Source organism: Sapajus apella, unplaced genomic scaffold (genome assembly GCF_009761245.1).
Source record: "Sapajus apella isolate SASKATOON/1434 unplaced genomic scaffold, GSC_monkey_1.0 scaffold43, whole genome shotgun sequence".
In the NCBI taxonomy this organism is placed as follows: Eukaryota; Metazoa; Chordata; class Mammalia; order Primates; family Cebidae; genus Sapajus; species Sapajus apella.
Window position 1 is genome coordinate 3,475,201 of NW_022436983.1, and position 16,778 is coordinate 3,491,978.

Sequence of the window (16,778 nt, forward strand, 5' to 3'; positions counted from 1 at the left end):
CCCCTCCCACGCCCAGCTGCCACACCCAACAGGGTGACTTTTCTTTTTAGCTATTTACTGCTGTATTTCTCAAGAGCCTGCTTATGATTCTGTTTCATAATCTTTTCATTTTTGGCATCACCTAAATGTCTAAAATCTAACAGACTGCATAGAATAATGGTCAAGATGCTGACTTCTGACCCAGAATACCTGGGTTCAATTCCGGGCACTGCCACTTACTAACTGTGCAACTCTGAACAAGTCACTAATCTGTGCCTCAGTTTTCTTATCTATAATACGGGATCGTAGTATCTACACCATAGGGCTCATGTGAGGATTAAAGGAGTTGACACGTGTAAGTATTTATTCTGTGCTTGGAATATAATAAGTTCTCAACTAACTGTTGGTGCCATTATTATTATTGCTATTAACTTCCATGTATGAGAGATGAGGAGTCACACTCTTCTTCCAACTTCATGATATGGTTGTATTACAACTTTTGGTTAAATCAATATTCATCATATTATTATGAGTATATAAATATTGTTTACAGCTGAGCCATGTAGTATACTATGATTACATTTCCTTTCTAGTTTATTTTTTATTTTGTTTTTCCTATATTTAATTATTGCCTTATCTTTTAATTTCTTAACATGAGTTTTTCCCTCTGAATCCCTGACAGAATTGTGACTTTTCTGTCAACATAACCAGGATATAAGGTCACCCACTGATTCCATTTCTGGAGCCTTTTGGCCTCCTTCTCCTCCCCAGTGTGGTACCTCTTTGAGCAGGGGTCTAGCATGGCCAAGGGCCAGTCTGAATGGGCACCCAGATCCTGGGTTCCAAATATCTCTCTCCAATAAAAGGAATCAGGGCTCCCTGGGAAAATGGCTGATTCTAGGACTGGGGCAGGGAAAGGGTAAAGTGAGCTTGGAACATCTTGCTGGGCAGAAAAGGAAATGCACAAAGAATAGTGGAGACTTGTCAAAAGGGCGTGACGAAAGTCAGCTGAAAGGGACTCCCACTTTTAAAGTGGGCACAGTTTGAGCATTAAAATAAGTGATGATGGGAATGAACCATAATCCTATGAAGTAGGAGGTCAAAGGTTTGCTCGCATGGGTGCTAATCACCCAGTACCTCTGGGCTGCCCATGCATGGGTGCTAACAAGGGTCCCACGGTTTCCCAAGCGTCAGTGTCAACAGGAAGGTTAGAGAAGCAGCCCCAGGTCACACCTGCGGGAACACGGCCAGCATTCCTGCAGCGCAGGGGGACTGTGGTCAGTGATACGTGGGCCAGGAGATCGGAAAGGCCAAGGAGGTGTTTGCTACGGATGCGCTCCCTTCTTACCTCATTTTACAGATGAGAAATTCGAGGTACAGAGTGATTAGGTGACTCCTGAAGTCCTGGTGGAGCTGGAATTGGACCCCGGTGTCCAGTGCCTGAGTCCACTTGGCCGCCCTGCCTGTGAGTTGCCTGCACGGAAGAAATCATAATAAAATAATGGACTCCCGTAGGGGCTGGGGGCCGAGTTAAAAAAAATGTCTTTACAACTGTGGTAAGTGCAGGATCGGAAAAGTGAGAGTATTTGACAGGGAACCTAGTCTCACTAAGGCAAAGGGTGGATCAGCAAAGGTTACTTGAAAAAGGGATATTTAAGCTATGACCTCAATGTGTCGAAATTATCCAGGTTAGAAGGTGGTACAGAGTCTAAACACAGAGCGAAAAGAAAGCACTGGATCAGAGCAGTGTGGTATGAAGGATCAGCCAGGAATCAGAGGATCACAGGTAGACAGGTGTGTGACTCGGGGTGACAGAGGAGAGCCCAGGGAAGCCATGAGGACAGTGAGCAGCAGAGAGTCCTGTCCCAGGGTCCCCTTCTGTGGCCAGGGCAGGGCCAGCATGTCACCCCATGGTAAGGTGGGCAGGTATTCGTACACCCTTCCACGGGAGCCTAATGCTAACCTTGGCAGGGTCCCCTGGAGACACTTTCCTGAAGGCCACCTCGGGAGGCCAGGCCTGGGTACGTCAGACCTACAAACTGGCAAGCCTTCACTCCTTCAGTTCTTCACCTGCTGTCTCTTCATTTCCACTTGACTAAGTTTGCTCAAGCAAATGTCCCCATTTGCTCAACAAATATTGTTTTGGGACAGTGAAAGATGACATTATTGTTCAAATATTTACCGTCCCCCCCACCCAGTGAGCAGCATCCTTCTCCACCCCATTGCCTGGGGCTCGACCATGGGACTTGTTTTGCAAAGCCACTGGGAAGTGAGTGGATGAGACAGAAGTAGACTTGAAATACACTGGCTCCCACGTGCTTTCCTTCTCCTCCTCTACCCCTGCCGGGAGAGCTTCCAGGCTCCCCACTGCCCTTCAGCCCAAACCCCAGGACAAACACATGCAGAGCCGCTCTGTGTGTCAAGCCCAGGCAGCATGTACATGCCAAAGCAGTCACCCAGTCAAGCCCAGGGGGACCAGCTCAGCCCCCTCCAGCAACCCTGCAGAAATGAGAGTGAGAACAAATGATTTGAAGCCACCGAGTTTGGGGATGGTTGTTACACAGTGATGGATGACTGATACAAGGGACCACCACGGGTTGAGGTCCCACCGAGCTAAGCCTTGGGAGTTCAGTGGGAAGCAAAGGCAGACCCTCATGAGTTGAACAGTCTGGCGAGAGGCAGATTAATGAAAGAATCAGACAATTAAGTGTGAAAATCACCCCCGTGACGAGTGTAATGAGGGGCGTCCATGGGAGAGTGTGCCAGGAGCAGTGAGCAAGTCAGACGGCAGAGAGGCTGTGGCCACGTAAGGTTTTTGGACCCTATTTTAAGAGCAGTGAGTAGGGGTCCAAGCAAAACATGCATTTTGCAAAGATCATTTCTGCTGCTGAGTGGGAAACAGATTGGGAGGAACCATGAATGCTAGGAGGTGGGCGAGGAGGCACGGCAGTCATCCAGGTGGCACGTGGCTGACAAGGTCATGCTCAAAGTGTGGGCAGGGCTGTGCTCTCTGCGAAGGCTCTAGGGGAGGATGCTTCCTTGCCACTTTGAGCTTCTGATGGCCGTTTGCAATCGCTGGCATTCTTTGGCTTGTAATGCCTCACTCCAATCTCTGCTTCTCTCCTCTGTGTTTCTGTGTTCAAATCTCCCTCCCCTTATAAGAAGGACACCTGTCATTAGATTAAGGCCTGCCCTAATCCAGCATGGCCGTATCTTAACTTGGTTATGTCTGCAGATACTGTATTTCAAATAAGGTCGTATTCATGGTTTCCAGGTGGACATGAATTTTGGGGACACACTCTTCAACCCAGTACAGGGTGGGAGGGCAGAAGGGGTGACAGGGCGGACAAGTGTTGGGCGTTACTTAGGGGGAAAATGAAGGGAATGTGGGTCGGGGGCCACTGGTGGGCCACCTGGTGCCCTGTTCTTTTCTTGACCACCTTCTGACCCCTCTGTCTGACCACAGAGCTGCTCCTTAGAGCCACTATCTGCTCTTTTCCTTGCTGTGCGGTCAGGCTCGTCCCTGACTTGCACAAACCTTTTCTTTGGCTATTCCTCTGCCTATGACCCTCACTGGGGCTGTGAAGGCAGCGCCTACCCTTTTCTTTACCACTTGGTACTCCTGGTGCTCTGCCTTCAGAAGAGTCACAATCTGACCCAGGCCAATGTGCAGCCTGGGCTTTGAGTTCAAGGGTTCAAGTCCTGGCCCTACCACTTATTGGCTTGGCGACTTAGGGAAATCTGTAAACACTTTGTGTCTCGGCTTCCCCACCGTAGAGTGGAGATAATCACAGAACCCACCTCTTCGGAGGGTCCATGAGATGTTCCCTGTACCATACAGAGCATGGTGCTTGGCACATAGCACTCAATAAATTTTAGCTTTAAAAACATCTATTGTCATTCTATGCGTTTGGATGCCTTAATTATTTCTTTTTCCAACCTGATATCCCCTGCAGAGAAAGATCCAGGACATCCCCACTGAAGAAGCCCTCCCAGAGCCAGAGTCACGAGGCTGTCAGCTGGAATGTGCCAAGCTCTGTGCAGAAGGGTGGCAGGAGAGGCTGGGTGTGGTGGTGGCTCACACCTGTAATTCCAACACTTTGGGAGGCTAAGGGAGGCAGATCACTTGAGCTCAGGAATTCGAGACTAGCCTGGCCAACATAGTGAAACTCCATCTGTACTAAAAATACAAAAATTAGCCAGGCATGGTGGCAGGTGCCTGTAGTCCCAGCTACTAGGGAGGCTGAGACAGGAGAATTGCTTGAACCTGGGAGATGGAGGTTGCTGTGAGCTGAGATCATGCCACTGCACTCCAGGCTAGGTGACAGAGTGAGACTCCATCTCAAAAAAGAAGGGTGGCAGTACTGATGCTCCAAGCTCCTGGGGGCATTTTTCCAGGAGTGAGGCAGAATAGGAGCTGATTCACTCTCATTCTCCAACCTGGTCCCTCGTGAGATCAACACTAACTTTAAAGCCTCCCAGCACACAGCAGGGCATACAATTTACAACTTATGCCCAATAAATGCTTGCTGAATGAATGAGGGAGTTGACCCTCTGGCTGGGGACGGGGGCATCCTGAGATGAAGACGGAGCAGAGAAGCTGGACCTGTCAGTTTGGACTCTGTCAAGGTGTTGACCAAACACAGCAAGCCCTGTGGTGGGGAACAGGAGGGTGAGAGGTGTCCATGACTATTGGAAGTCTCTGATCTGTTATTTGAGACAGAAAGGTGACCTTTCTAGAATATTTATACAGAGTCTTAAAGTTTGAACTGAAGCCACTGAATACAGGTCTCTATCCCGCTCTCTCTAAGCTAAAAAAAAATAGACCACAGGGTAAATTTATATAAAATATGACTTGTTAACACTGTTACCCTCTGGAACGATCTCATTTATTGTTTACTATTGGCCTCTCGCACTGAAATGGAAATTCTCTAAGGCTCATGGCCTGGTCTACATTGTTCACCACTCTCCCTCCAGCATGCAGAACAGCGCTTCCATATTTATTCATTAGGTTCCTAAATTTGTAATAAAAATTAATACTGGGGGACCAAATAATAAATACTTGGAGGGGGTTATATTCGGATTGTTTAATGGAGTTTTACTATATTAATACTACTAAAACTAATTAATTATAATGTATATTTAAGACGTCCCATGGATAAAAATATACTGAAATACTGTTAAAAACAACTGGTGAAGATTTAAGATAGGCACCAACATCACAGCCTGCTCATTATTTCACTGTGTTTCTGAAGAACTTTGCAATAGTTATTGTCCCAAACCCAAGATCATCTCTTTATTAATTTTTTCTCAAGGTTATAGAAACTCTTTCCAAGTCTGTTTATCATCCAATGGCTCATTTAAATCTTCCCAAAACTTAGCTCTGAATCTTATCCTTTATTCATGGTTAACAATGTCTGATAGAGCTATAGTGCAATATCACACTTTGCCAGCAGGCGTCGCTGTCTGACAAGCTGTGATCTCGTGTGAGCTCTACAGTAGTTTAGACCAAATAATCTATGAAATGACTCAAAGTACTAAATTAGGGAATATTATGAGATCAAAATTCTGTAAGAAGTCAGGTGTGATGGCTCATGCCTATAATCCCAGTATTCTGGAAGGTCAAGGCAGGAGGATCACTTGAGCCCAGGAGTTCAAGACCAGCCTGGGCAACATAGCAAGAAGCTGTCTCTATTTTTTGTTTTTAAATTCTGTAACATACAAAGCACTCTACTTCCATTTTGCTTCATGAGACAACTAAGATGTAAATTGTATAATATGCTCCAGTGTTCTTTATGGTAGAGCTTGCTACAATTCTGTGTTGCGAATCCCGGGTTTCTTGTTTTTGTTTTTGTTTTCATCTATTACCTTGAAACTTCTCAAAATCCTTGATTTCATTATAGCACAATTAATTGTGCTCAATTAATGTTTGTTGAATGATTGCAACCACCTCCCCAAATTCTGGGGAAACATGTAGAGCAGTTCTACAGATGAGAACAGGAAATCTCAGAGAGGTTAAGTAACTTGCTCAAGGTCACACAGCTGATGAATGGTATAGCTGGGGACTGCATTGAGTTTGTCTATTACCAAACCTTTGCACATTTGCTCCAATCAGCGAAAGGGACTCAGAGAAGATGGGAGCCCCTAACACTAGTGAGGGCGGCAGAATTGTGCTCTTAAGCTCAAGGCTCAGAACCATCAACAGAAGAAGTAGCTGCCAATTCACCATCTAACAATTTCTCCTCACCATTTCCATGACACAGATTAAAGACATGAGCAAACTGTGCTGATGGAAGTGATGAAATGTGTGTGGGGGTGGAGTTGGGGGTGCTGGGGGTGGCACCACTGGGAGCCCAGAGCCACCTCCCTCCCGACTCACCCCTGCAGTACACAGATCCTTGTAGAAGTCCTGAGTCACCCTTTAGATTTTTGGATAGTATCTATTAGCTTATGTCACAGTGTTGCTAGATTATGTATCTTTTTTTTTTTTTTTTTTTTTTTTTTTAACAAACAATAGTATCGGCATCTAAGGTGATTATGGGCCCTTCCACCTCACAACCTGGCCTCCAAGATTGCTCAATACCGCCCCAGGCTGCAGCAGTCACTGCTACCAGCTTTCCACCATCCGGCCAAACTGCCCAGCATCCTGGAGGAGAGGAGGCCCACTCCCCGGGGTTTCTTTTGGGAAATTTAGGTCAACAGGATCTAATTATTCAACCGAATCAAAGCTAAGATTTCAAGATTAAAGCCAAAGACGGTGGGGTGGGGATGCTGAAGGCTTTTCATCGGGAACTCCTTCAGGGCCCTCACATCAAAGCAGGGTCTCTAGCTCCCAAGTGCCCCAGTCTGGCCTGGAAGCTTCCCACATGGCAAGAGGTGAGGCCTGGAGGAGTTCCCCTTAGGAAAGCTGACAACACCAGGCCACGTGGCCATGAGATGACAGTGCCTGGTAGAGGCCACACACACAGTAAATAACCCACCAAACAGTGCTTCTCTTCCAAGGAGGAGAAATGAAGCCATCAGAGGCGATGATTTGCATTAATGACTGCCCCGGAGCGCACCCCATGGGCCTGTCCCAGAGTCTGTCCCAGGTCTCCCAAGTCAACAGTTTTCAAAATGCAGAGTGGCTGGAGGGGTCCTGTGCTCTTTTAAAATTCTTAGTAGTACTTTTTGGTTGTTATTTTGGAGATGGAGTCTCACTCTATGACGCAGGCTGGAGTGCAGTACTGCGCTATTGGCTCACTGCAACTCCCGCCTCCTGGGTTCAAGCGATTCTCCTGCCTCAGCTTCCCGAGTAGCTGGGATCACAAGCACACACCACCACACTCGGCTCATTTTTCTATTTTCAGTAGAGATGGAGTTTTGCCATGTTGGCCGGGCGGGTCTTGAACTTCTGAGCTCAGGTGATCCACCCACCTCGGTCTCCCAAAGTGCTGGGATTACAGGCGTGAGCCACTGTACCCAGCCAGTTATTATTATTATTTATTATTTTTGTGCAGAATCTGTCTTGCTGTTGCCCAGGCTGGTCTTGAACTCCTGGGCTTAAGTGACCCGCCTGCCTCAGCCACCCAGTGTGGGGATTACAGGGATGAGAGCCACTACATCCGGCCTCAAGTGCTCTTTTAAATGGGAAGCACCCCTAAGCTGCTGGCCATGGCTGCCCACCTGACCAGTCTGGATTCAACATTCCTAAACCGCTGGAACCTGGAAAGTCAGAATGCCCACTCAGGCCCACCCAGGCCCACCCAGCTCAGGGGAGTCGTGGCGTCTCCATATTCCTATTCTGGGTTCAAACAAAGCTAAACTAAACTGATTTTCAGCACCGTAAGATGGGAAGACATCAAACTTTGTAATCTCACAGTTTAGTTGGGTTCCAAGGTCTGGGCAGCTGGCCTCGGGCCAGTCACCGTTTCCTCACCTTTACAGTGAGTGTGACATGAGTCCCACCCTCGCCGTATTGGGTTATGGTAAAGATCCAATAACTACGGAAGCTTCCCCAGAAAGGCTAACTACACACTCGTTTCAGTGGACTTCACACAGCAAGAGGTGGGGAAGGCAAGGGGATTTTGCACTCAAAACAGTCATTTCTTTAAAATCTCCCCGGTCCCAAGTGATTGTTCGGGGAAGGGGAAGGAAAATTCCTCGGACGAGCTAGAGCCACAAGACAAGTCCTCAGAGGCCTGGACCTGCTCAGGGAGCGGCCCCGAAGATGCCAGGTGCCAGCGCCCGTCCCCGTGGGCACCGGAACGCGCGATGCCCAAAACAGCGCTGCGGGGAGGCTCCGGGGACCACCGGCGGCTGCCCACCCGTCCCCGCTGGGCATTTCACAGGAGGCAGACCAGGCCTTGCTCCAGGGCTACTGGGACCCACCCCCTCACTCTCCGCGAAGATTTCTCCTCCTAGGAAACCCCCGCCCCCACTCCAGCCTCCCGCGGCTGCCACCCAGGCCCCGCGCCACGCGTTTCCCAAAGACGCCTCCGCAGGGACCGGAGCTTCGGGCCAGCAACGCCAGGGCGGCGGCTCCGGAGAGGGCGGTGGACGAAGGCTGCGGAGGGGGCGGCCGAGCGAGTGCCGGGCACGTGACGCGCTCAGTCCCGGCACCCCTGCGCTCCCCGCGCCCCCCGCAACCCCCGCCGCCCCTGCAGTGCTTAGTGGTCCGCGCACCCGAGGCCGGGGCAGGGCGGGGCGGGGCGGGGCGGGGTAGGGCCGGCCCCGCCCACCGGCGCTTTCCTCTTTTTTTTTCACTTTAAAGCCGTCGGTGGCTTTTTCTCCTCCGCACAGAAGTCGCGCTCGGGCAGCCCGCACGCTCGCAGCAGGAACCAGGCTCCAGGCGCCGGCGCCGGGGCCGCGGGGAGGAGGCGACTGCGCTCCCTGCGGCAGGCGCGGCCCGGGCGCCCAAGCCTCCTCGGCCTCGGAGAGCAGCGGCGGCGGTCCCCAGTGCGCGGTAGGCGGCGCGGGCCACCTGGGACCCGGCGGGTGGGCGCGGGAGGCCGGGCGGGGCGGACGCGGGGATCGCGGCGCCGGGGGACCCAGTGGGTGGCGCAGGGCCGGGCGCGGGGAGCGGTTGGGGTCCGGGATGGGGACTCGGGGCGCGGCCCCTCCCGCGGTGGCTCCAGGCGCGCCTCCCTCGCCGCGGCTCCCGGGGGAGGGGCCCGGCCTGCCCCGCGCTGCCGCCGCTGCAGGTCGCGGGGTCCCGGGGCGAGGCGCGGCGGGGGGTCTCGGGGCGCGGGGACGGTCGCGCCGAGTTGCGGTCCCGAGGAGGGACCGGGGCGCTCCGGGGCCGCGGATCCATCTCGCTGAGCCCGGGGGCCGCGGGACGCCGCTCGACCGAGTTAGTTTCGCTTTTCCCGCCAGTCCCGGTCGGGATCGGCGGCGCGGCCCAGTTGCCCCTCAGGGCGCCCCCCACCCTCCCGCAGCGCCTCCCCCAGGGAGCCCGCCGGGGACCCCCGAGCGCCGCCCTGGAGACGCCGCGGCTGCTGCCAGCAGCGGAGGGAGAGCCGGAGAGTTGTCAGGAAATCGATTAAATCAGAAAAACAAGGGCGGCCTGGGCCCGCGGGCGGAACCGCGGGTGGGTCGCCGTCCCGGGCGTGTGCGGGGCTCGCGGGCGTCCAGGTTCTGGCGAGGGCGGGACGGGACGGCCCCGAGGGCAGGGTGCGGGTCTGCAGGAAGAGCGGGTGTCTGTGAACGCGTCTGCGTGTGTGTGCGTGTGTTTGTGAATATGTGTCTGCGTCTGAGTAGTGTGTCTGTGTGTGTGTCTGTCTCTGAGTGAGTCTGTGTGTCGTTGTCAATGTGTGCCTGTGTGTCTGAGTGTGTGTGACTAAGTGTGTGTGTGTCTGTGTGTCTCTCTGTGTATGTCCTTGTGAGTGTGTGTGGTTATGTGTCTTTCAGTGTGTCTCTGCAAGTTTGTGTCTCTGAGTGTGTCTGTGTGTCTGTCTCTACAAATGTGTGCCTGTGTGTGTGTATGTGTGTGCCGTTGTGTGTCTGCAAGTGTGTGTGCGTGCCTCTTGGTGTTCTTATGTGTTTCTCTGGTGTCTTTGTATGTGTGGGTATCTGAGTGTGTGTGTGTCTCTGTGTGTGTCTGCAAGTGTCTGTGTATCTTTGTGTGAGTCTGAATGTCTTTGTGTGTCTCTGAGTGTGTCTTTGTAAGTGTGTCTGTGTGTGTCTCTGTGTGAATGTGTCTCTATGTCTCTGTGAGTGTATCTTTGGGTATGTGTCTGTGTGTCTCTGAGTGTGTCTTTGGGTGTGTGTGTCTGAGAATGTGTGTGTGTCTTTGTGAGTGTGTCTGTGAGTGTGTGTCTCTGACTGTGTCTCTGTGGGTGTCTCTGTGAGTGTGTCTTTGGGTGTGTGTGTCTGTGTGTCTCTGTGTGTGTGTGTGTGTGTGTGTGTGTGTGTGTCTCTGTGAGTGTGTGTAGACCATCCAGGAGGGCCACTGGTTCCTGGGTACTGCTGCTCATGGTGATTTATTTGCTTGGTTCTGGAGAGCCAGCTATGCGGGGCCACGGCCACCCCACTAGGGAAGCCCTGCTGTGTCCCCGAGGAGAGCACAGGCTCCTTCTTCCTCTCTCCACTTCTCTGAAAATGAACTGCACGGTTTGGGGGTGAGTTGGCAGAGGCTGCTTCCTGAGTGAGTAACAGTTAATTAAACACTCCAGTCTGTAGCATAAGAAACTGGTCATAAGTTGAGTTTTAACAGGTGTTCATGGTAAAAGCGCCATCCCTGGTGACTAAGGTTTGGTGTCCTTGGAGGAATTTTCTCACTGGGGGGGGCTGGGCCCACAACTTCATGCCGCATTGTGAGGTGTGAGGAGAGCAGCAACCAAGGAAGGGCGTGAGGGCCTCTTCCTTCTGCCCTGTCCCCCTCTTCAGACCCTCCTCCCCAGTGGTAGAAAGCCCTGGTGTAGGCATGAGCAGCACAGGTGATCTCTCCCCACTGAGGGATCTTGGAGTCAGGGAAGCTCTGTCTTACTGTCTAGGCAAACCTGTCCTTTCCTAGCAGAAGCTCAGAGAGGGTGGTTGACTTACCTAGATTGCACAGCCAGGGCTGTGGACCAAGACTCCCCCTAGTCCTGAAACTTGCTGTTGGTTACTGTCCCCAGCACTGAGGACATGGGCCAGGCACTTCTTGTCTCCCCAGCTGTGAAGTGATGGGCTGGATTAGATCATTTCAAGGTTCCTCCTGCTCTCTTACGGCTGCTTTTCTCCTGCAGGGAACACTTTAGACTAATGCAATCACTTTACAAGTCTTCCTCTCCTGGCCTGGCTTACCACCCTGGCAGCAGAGAGAACAAAAGCGGTGGCACATTGACCCCGTGGCTCAGACAGCCCCAAGCAGAGAGCAGGCCCAGTGCAGGCTTCAGGGAGGCCAGGTCCTGGGGAGAATCAGTGGGTTTCAGGGCTCGTAGGAAGGAGTGGTCCTGCCTGGGGCCCTGGTGATGTCACTTTGGAGCTGGGTGAGGCCATTTCTTGGGCTGTTCCAGTAAGGCTGGATCCGCCCTTCAGTGGGTTCCTCTGGGCTGCTGCAAAAAACTCACCCCCTTGGAATCAGCACAGATGTTTAATTTCTCCACCAGAGCTGGGGAATGGGGTAGGGGCCCGGCTCGTAAAGGCCAGCGCTACCCTCCCACCCCATGGTGCGTTCAGCACGCCCTTCCTGCACCTGCCCCTCCTCCTGGGTGGATGGAAACTTGCCTGCACACACATTTTCAAATGTAGCAAAACCTCTGATTCTTGTGGTGTCATGAGTTTGTCTGGGCATTTTGGATTAATTTTTCTCAAGAAATAGGTTGTGACTGGTTTATCTTTTTTTTTTCTTGAGATGGAGTCTCACTCTGTTGCCCAGGCTGCAGTGCAATGGCACGATCTTGGCTCACTGCAACCTTTGCCTCCCAGGTTCAAGCAGTTCTCCTGCCTCAACCTCCTGAGTAGCTGGGACTACAGGCATGTGCCACCATGCCCAGCTAATTTTTGTATTTTTAGTAGAGACGGGGTTTCACCATGTTGGCCAGGATGGTCTCGATCTGTTGACCTCATGATCTGCCCACCTCAGCCTCCCAAAGTGCTGGGATTATAGGCGTGAGCCACTGTGCCCGGCCATTAAATTTTTTATAATTATGGACGATGTCAAACATATCAAAGTCAGAAGCACAGTATAATGAGCCCCCAGGTTTCCTCACCTTGCAGGCACACACATACACATACTCACATATGCACATACCTGCTCATGCTCACAGACTACATGTGCACATGTGTACGCACACATATACACACATGTCCATGCACACATACACATGCACACGCATATATGCACACATGCATACCATACATATACACACATACACATGCTGGATTGTTTTGAAGCAAATCCAAATGTCAAGTCATAAGCGTCAAGTCTCAGAGAGGTTGACTGTGACTCTCTATGGGGCCAGAGTTGGGAGAAGCACATCCCTTCTGACTTGGGCTCGAGGCTCCTTCCTTGCTTGGACAAAGGGAGGATGGCAAAACCCAACAGCTTATTGGGGGATCTGTCCTGCTGCCAACCCCCTGGAACCTTTGGGAAGCTGCTTGCTTGCTTTGTGTTTTAAAAGCTCTGTTCATTGCCCAACATTAAAAATAAATGAGTCCAGCGATCATGAGACAGACCACATCAACAACAGGCTTAGGCTCTTGGGGCCTTTCTTGGAGATGGGAAGGAGAATCCGCCAAGGCATAGCCCAGCCTTGCCCGCCTTTGAGGTCCAGACCTTGTGCAATGCATGCATGGGATTTGTGGCAGGGCTGGGTGTCGGGGGATGTGGCTGTGAGACGGTTCGTAAGCAAGCACTGGATCTGACCTGAAGCTGAGCCTGACTCTCTTGAATTCACTGGGTAGGCGATGGGTAGAGGAGTCCGAGAGCCTCTGCCACCCTTGGGCTTTCCTTGGAAAACCAGGGAGGTGTTGGGTGATTTTAACCCAAGATGAAGAAAGTGTTAGGATGCAAACTCCACACTTGAGAAATGACTGCTGAGTAGGAATACGGGATTCCAGGGTTGGAAAAACCTACCTGTGACAAGGGCTTCACAGGTGCCCCAGTTGTGAACACCCCTCGCCAGATGGTCTGAGTGTGGCCGATCTGGTCACACTCTTTCCGAGGTCAGAGTGAGGGGCTGCACTCCACTCCAAGAGAACCACCTGAGTTTTCTAATCTCTACAAGCAGACACCAAGGGAACATGTCGGAGTGGGTATTAGGATGTGAAAAAATGGTGGAAGGAACACGAAGTTGGATCTGGCTGAATTTATTGATAATGGGCCCGCTAAGCAGAGACTCTGCACTTAATGCTGTAGCTCAGGGAGTTAAGAAAGGATCTGTTTGGTTGGTTGGCTGAGACATGGATCAAAAGATGACCCACTGTGAGTGAGTTGGAGTTGCTGGGTCTCCTTTGGTTTAATGTAGAGTTAGGGATTCATAGGGACATTAGGATGCTGGAGTAGGTTTATCACTTAAAAGCTGCTCACCCACAGTGGGAAGATTCAGAGGACAGACCTTTCACCAATACTTTGAGAAATAGATTTGTGAGGGGGCCCCGTCATTCCCAAAGAGCTCTGTGATCCAGCGCTTACAGTAGGAGCTGCAGCCACTCAATTGGAAAACTCAAATGCAATGGGAATAATTGCATCTGGGAGTGCAGGGGCCAAGTGGCAGTACTCAGCCATCCACAGCAAGGTGAGTGTGGTTACCTACTGGACAGCAGAGGCGAAGCTGCAATCAGAATGGTCTGACTTTCGTGGATCTGTGGCATTGGATAGTTAATCATGGTGTTCCTAGAAGTGAAATAGACAGGAAACCTATGAAATCCTTTTTTTTTTTTTTTTTGAGACGGAGTTTCACTCTTGTTACCCAGGCTGGAGTGCAATGGCGCGATCTCGGCTCACCGCAACCTCCGCCTCCTGGGTTCAAGCAATTCTCCTGCCTCAGCCTCCTGAGTAGCTGGGACTACAGGCATGTGCCACCATGCCCAGCTAATTTTTTGTAGTTTTAGTAGAGACGGGGTTTCACCATGTTGACCAGGATGGTCTCGATCTCTTGACCTCGTGATCCACCCGCCTCGGCCTCCCAAAGTGCTGGGATTACAGGCTTGAGCCACCGCGCCCGGCCCTGGAAACCTATGAAATTCTTACTTGATCTGTATAAGCAGAAAACTTACAGGTCAAATGAAAAAAAAGTCCAACTTGAATAATTAAAAGAGAAAATCACAGCCCTCAATCAACTTCCGGACTTGAGCCAGTTTACACAACTAAGCCCTTGAATTAATTAATGAATGAATTGTGGGCTGGGTTCCCTTGAAGAAGGAGCTCAGTACACTATAGAAGATGAATGCTGTTAGTCTTCCTCCTAGCCTTCCCCAAAGGAACCTGTGGCCTTTTACCAGGGAGAATATGCATTGAGGAAAGGGAAATAATTGGACTTTTCAGAGATGGCAGGACACTGAACTGACACTGATTCCAGGAAACCAAAAACATCACTGTGGCCCACCCATCAGAGGAGGGGCTTATGGAGGTCAGGTGATGAGTGGAGTTTTAGCGTCTGACTCTTCATGGCTCCAGTGGATCCCTGAACCCATCCTGTGGTTATTTCCTGGTTCCAGATGCATAATTGACACACTTAGCACCTAGCAGAATCCCCACACTCGTTCTGTAACTTGTGCAGTAAGGGCGATTATGGTGGGAAAGGCCAAATGGAAAGTGTTAGAGTTGCCTCTGCCTAGGAAAATAGTACATCAAAAGCAACATTGCATCCCTGGGGGACACTGCAGAGCTTAGCGCCACCATCAAGGAGTTGGAGGATGCAGGGGGTGGTGATCCCACCACATCCACACTCAACTCTCCCATTAGGCCTGCGCAGAAGACAGATGGACTTTGGAAACTGATTGTGGATTATTGTAAGCTTACCCAAGTGGTGACTCCAAAAATTAACACATCTCTGGTCCCTGGTACTGCATGCAGCTATTGATCTGGCAAATGCCTTTCTCTTTATACCTGCTCGTAAGGCACACCAGAAGCAGTTTGCTTTCAGCTGGCAAGGCCAGCAAGGCACCTTGATGGTCTTGGCTTACAGGTTATCAACTCTCCAGCCCTATGTTACAGTTTAGTTCACGGCCGTCTTGATCACCTTTCCCTTCTGCAGATATCATGCTGACGCTGGGCACGGTGGCTCACACCTGTAATCCTGGCACTTCTAGCACTTCAGGAGGCTGAGGCAGGAGGATCACTTGAGCTCAGGAGTTTGAGACCAGCCTGGGCAACATAGTGAGACATTATCTCTACATTTTTCGAGACAGAGTCTCGCTTGATCTTGGCTAACTGCAGCCTCTGCCTCCTGGGCTTAAGTGATTCTCATGCTTCAGCATCAGTAGCTGGGACTACAAGAGTGTGCCAGTTTTTGTATTTTTTTTTTTTTTTTTTTTTTTAGAGACAAGGTTTCACCATCTCTATAAAAATTTTTTTTTTAAATGCCAGACATGGTGGTGCATGCCTGTGGTCCCAGCTGCTTGGGTGGCTGAGGTGGGAGGATTGCTTGAGCCCAGGAGGTCGAGACTTGCCGTGAGCAGTGATTGTGCTCCTTTACTACATCCTGGGCAACAGAGCAAGACCCTGCCCCCCACCCCCCCAAAAAAATAGGTATTATACTGGTCTATGACATTGATGTCATTATGCCGATTGGACCTAGTAAGCAAGAAGTAGCAACCACTCTGGACTTATTGGGAAGACATTTACATGTCAAGTGATGGGAAATAAATTCTACTGAAACTCAGGGGCTTTCTCCTTTAGTGACATTTCTCGGGGTCCAGTAGCGTCAGGCCTGTCAAGGTATCCCCTGTAAAGTGAAGGATAAGTTGTTACAGCTTTCCTCCTACAAGCAAGAAAGAGCCAGGATGCCTAGTGGGCCTGCTTGGGTTTTGTAGGCAACACGTTCTTCATTTGGGTGTGTTACTCCAGCCCATTTGCTAAGTCATCACGCTTCTAGTTTTGAGCAGGGCCCGTAGCAGAAGACTCTGCAGCAGGTCCAGGCTGCTGTGCAGGCTGCCCTGCCACTTGGGCCCCCAGCAGATCCAAGATCAGAGGTCAGTGGCAGACAGGGAGGCTGTTGAAAGCCTTCGGCCGCCCCCTGTAGGCGAATCGCAGTGCAGGCCTTTGGGAAGTTGGGGCAAGGCCCTGCCATCATCCGCAAATAACTTCATTCCTTTTGAGAGACAGCTCTTGGCCTAATACTGGGTCCTAGTACAAACGTAACGTTTGACCATCGGCTGTGAAGTTTCCATGTGACCTGAGCTGCCATCATGAAATGGGTGTTATCAACTATCAGACCTACCAAACCGTACATTGGGCATGTACAACAGAATGTTCAACATCATCGAGTGGAAGTGTACATGGGATCAGGTCTGAGCAGGTCCCAAAGGCACAAGTAAGTGACATGAGGAAGTGGTCCAAAGGCCCATGGCTCTTACTTTTGCCCACTGCCCTCTCTCTCCAGCCTGTACCTATGGTCTCATGGGGAGTTCCTTATGATCGGTTGACAGTAGAAGACTCAGCCTGGTTTACAGATGGCTATGGATGGTTCTGCACCATATGCAGGCACCACCCAAAGGTGGACAGCTGCAGCACTGCAGCCACTTGCTGGGACATCTCTGAAGGACAAGGGTGAAGGGAAATCCTCCCGGGCAGAGCTTGGGGCAGTGCATCTGCTTGTGCACTTTGCTCAGAGGAGAGATGGCCAGATGAGGGATTATATACTGATTCATAGGCTGTGCCCGATGATTTGGCT

General features: G+C 51.0%; 1 protein-coding gene across 1 annotated transcript in view; it reads left to right on the forward strand.

Annotated features, from left to right (window-relative positions):
* The first annotated feature begins 8,709 nt into the window (after positions 1-8,709).
* SPSB1 (splA/ryanodine receptor domain and SOCS box containing 1) overlaps positions 8,710-16,778 on the forward strand; it is a 79,334-nt gene continuing 71,265 nt past the window's right edge. Inside the window, exon 1 of the mRNA XM_032300304.1 lies at positions 8,710-8,923. The gene's annotated coding sequence lies outside the window, so the exon portion shown is untranslated. The remainder of the gene's footprint in view (positions 8,924-16,778) is intronic.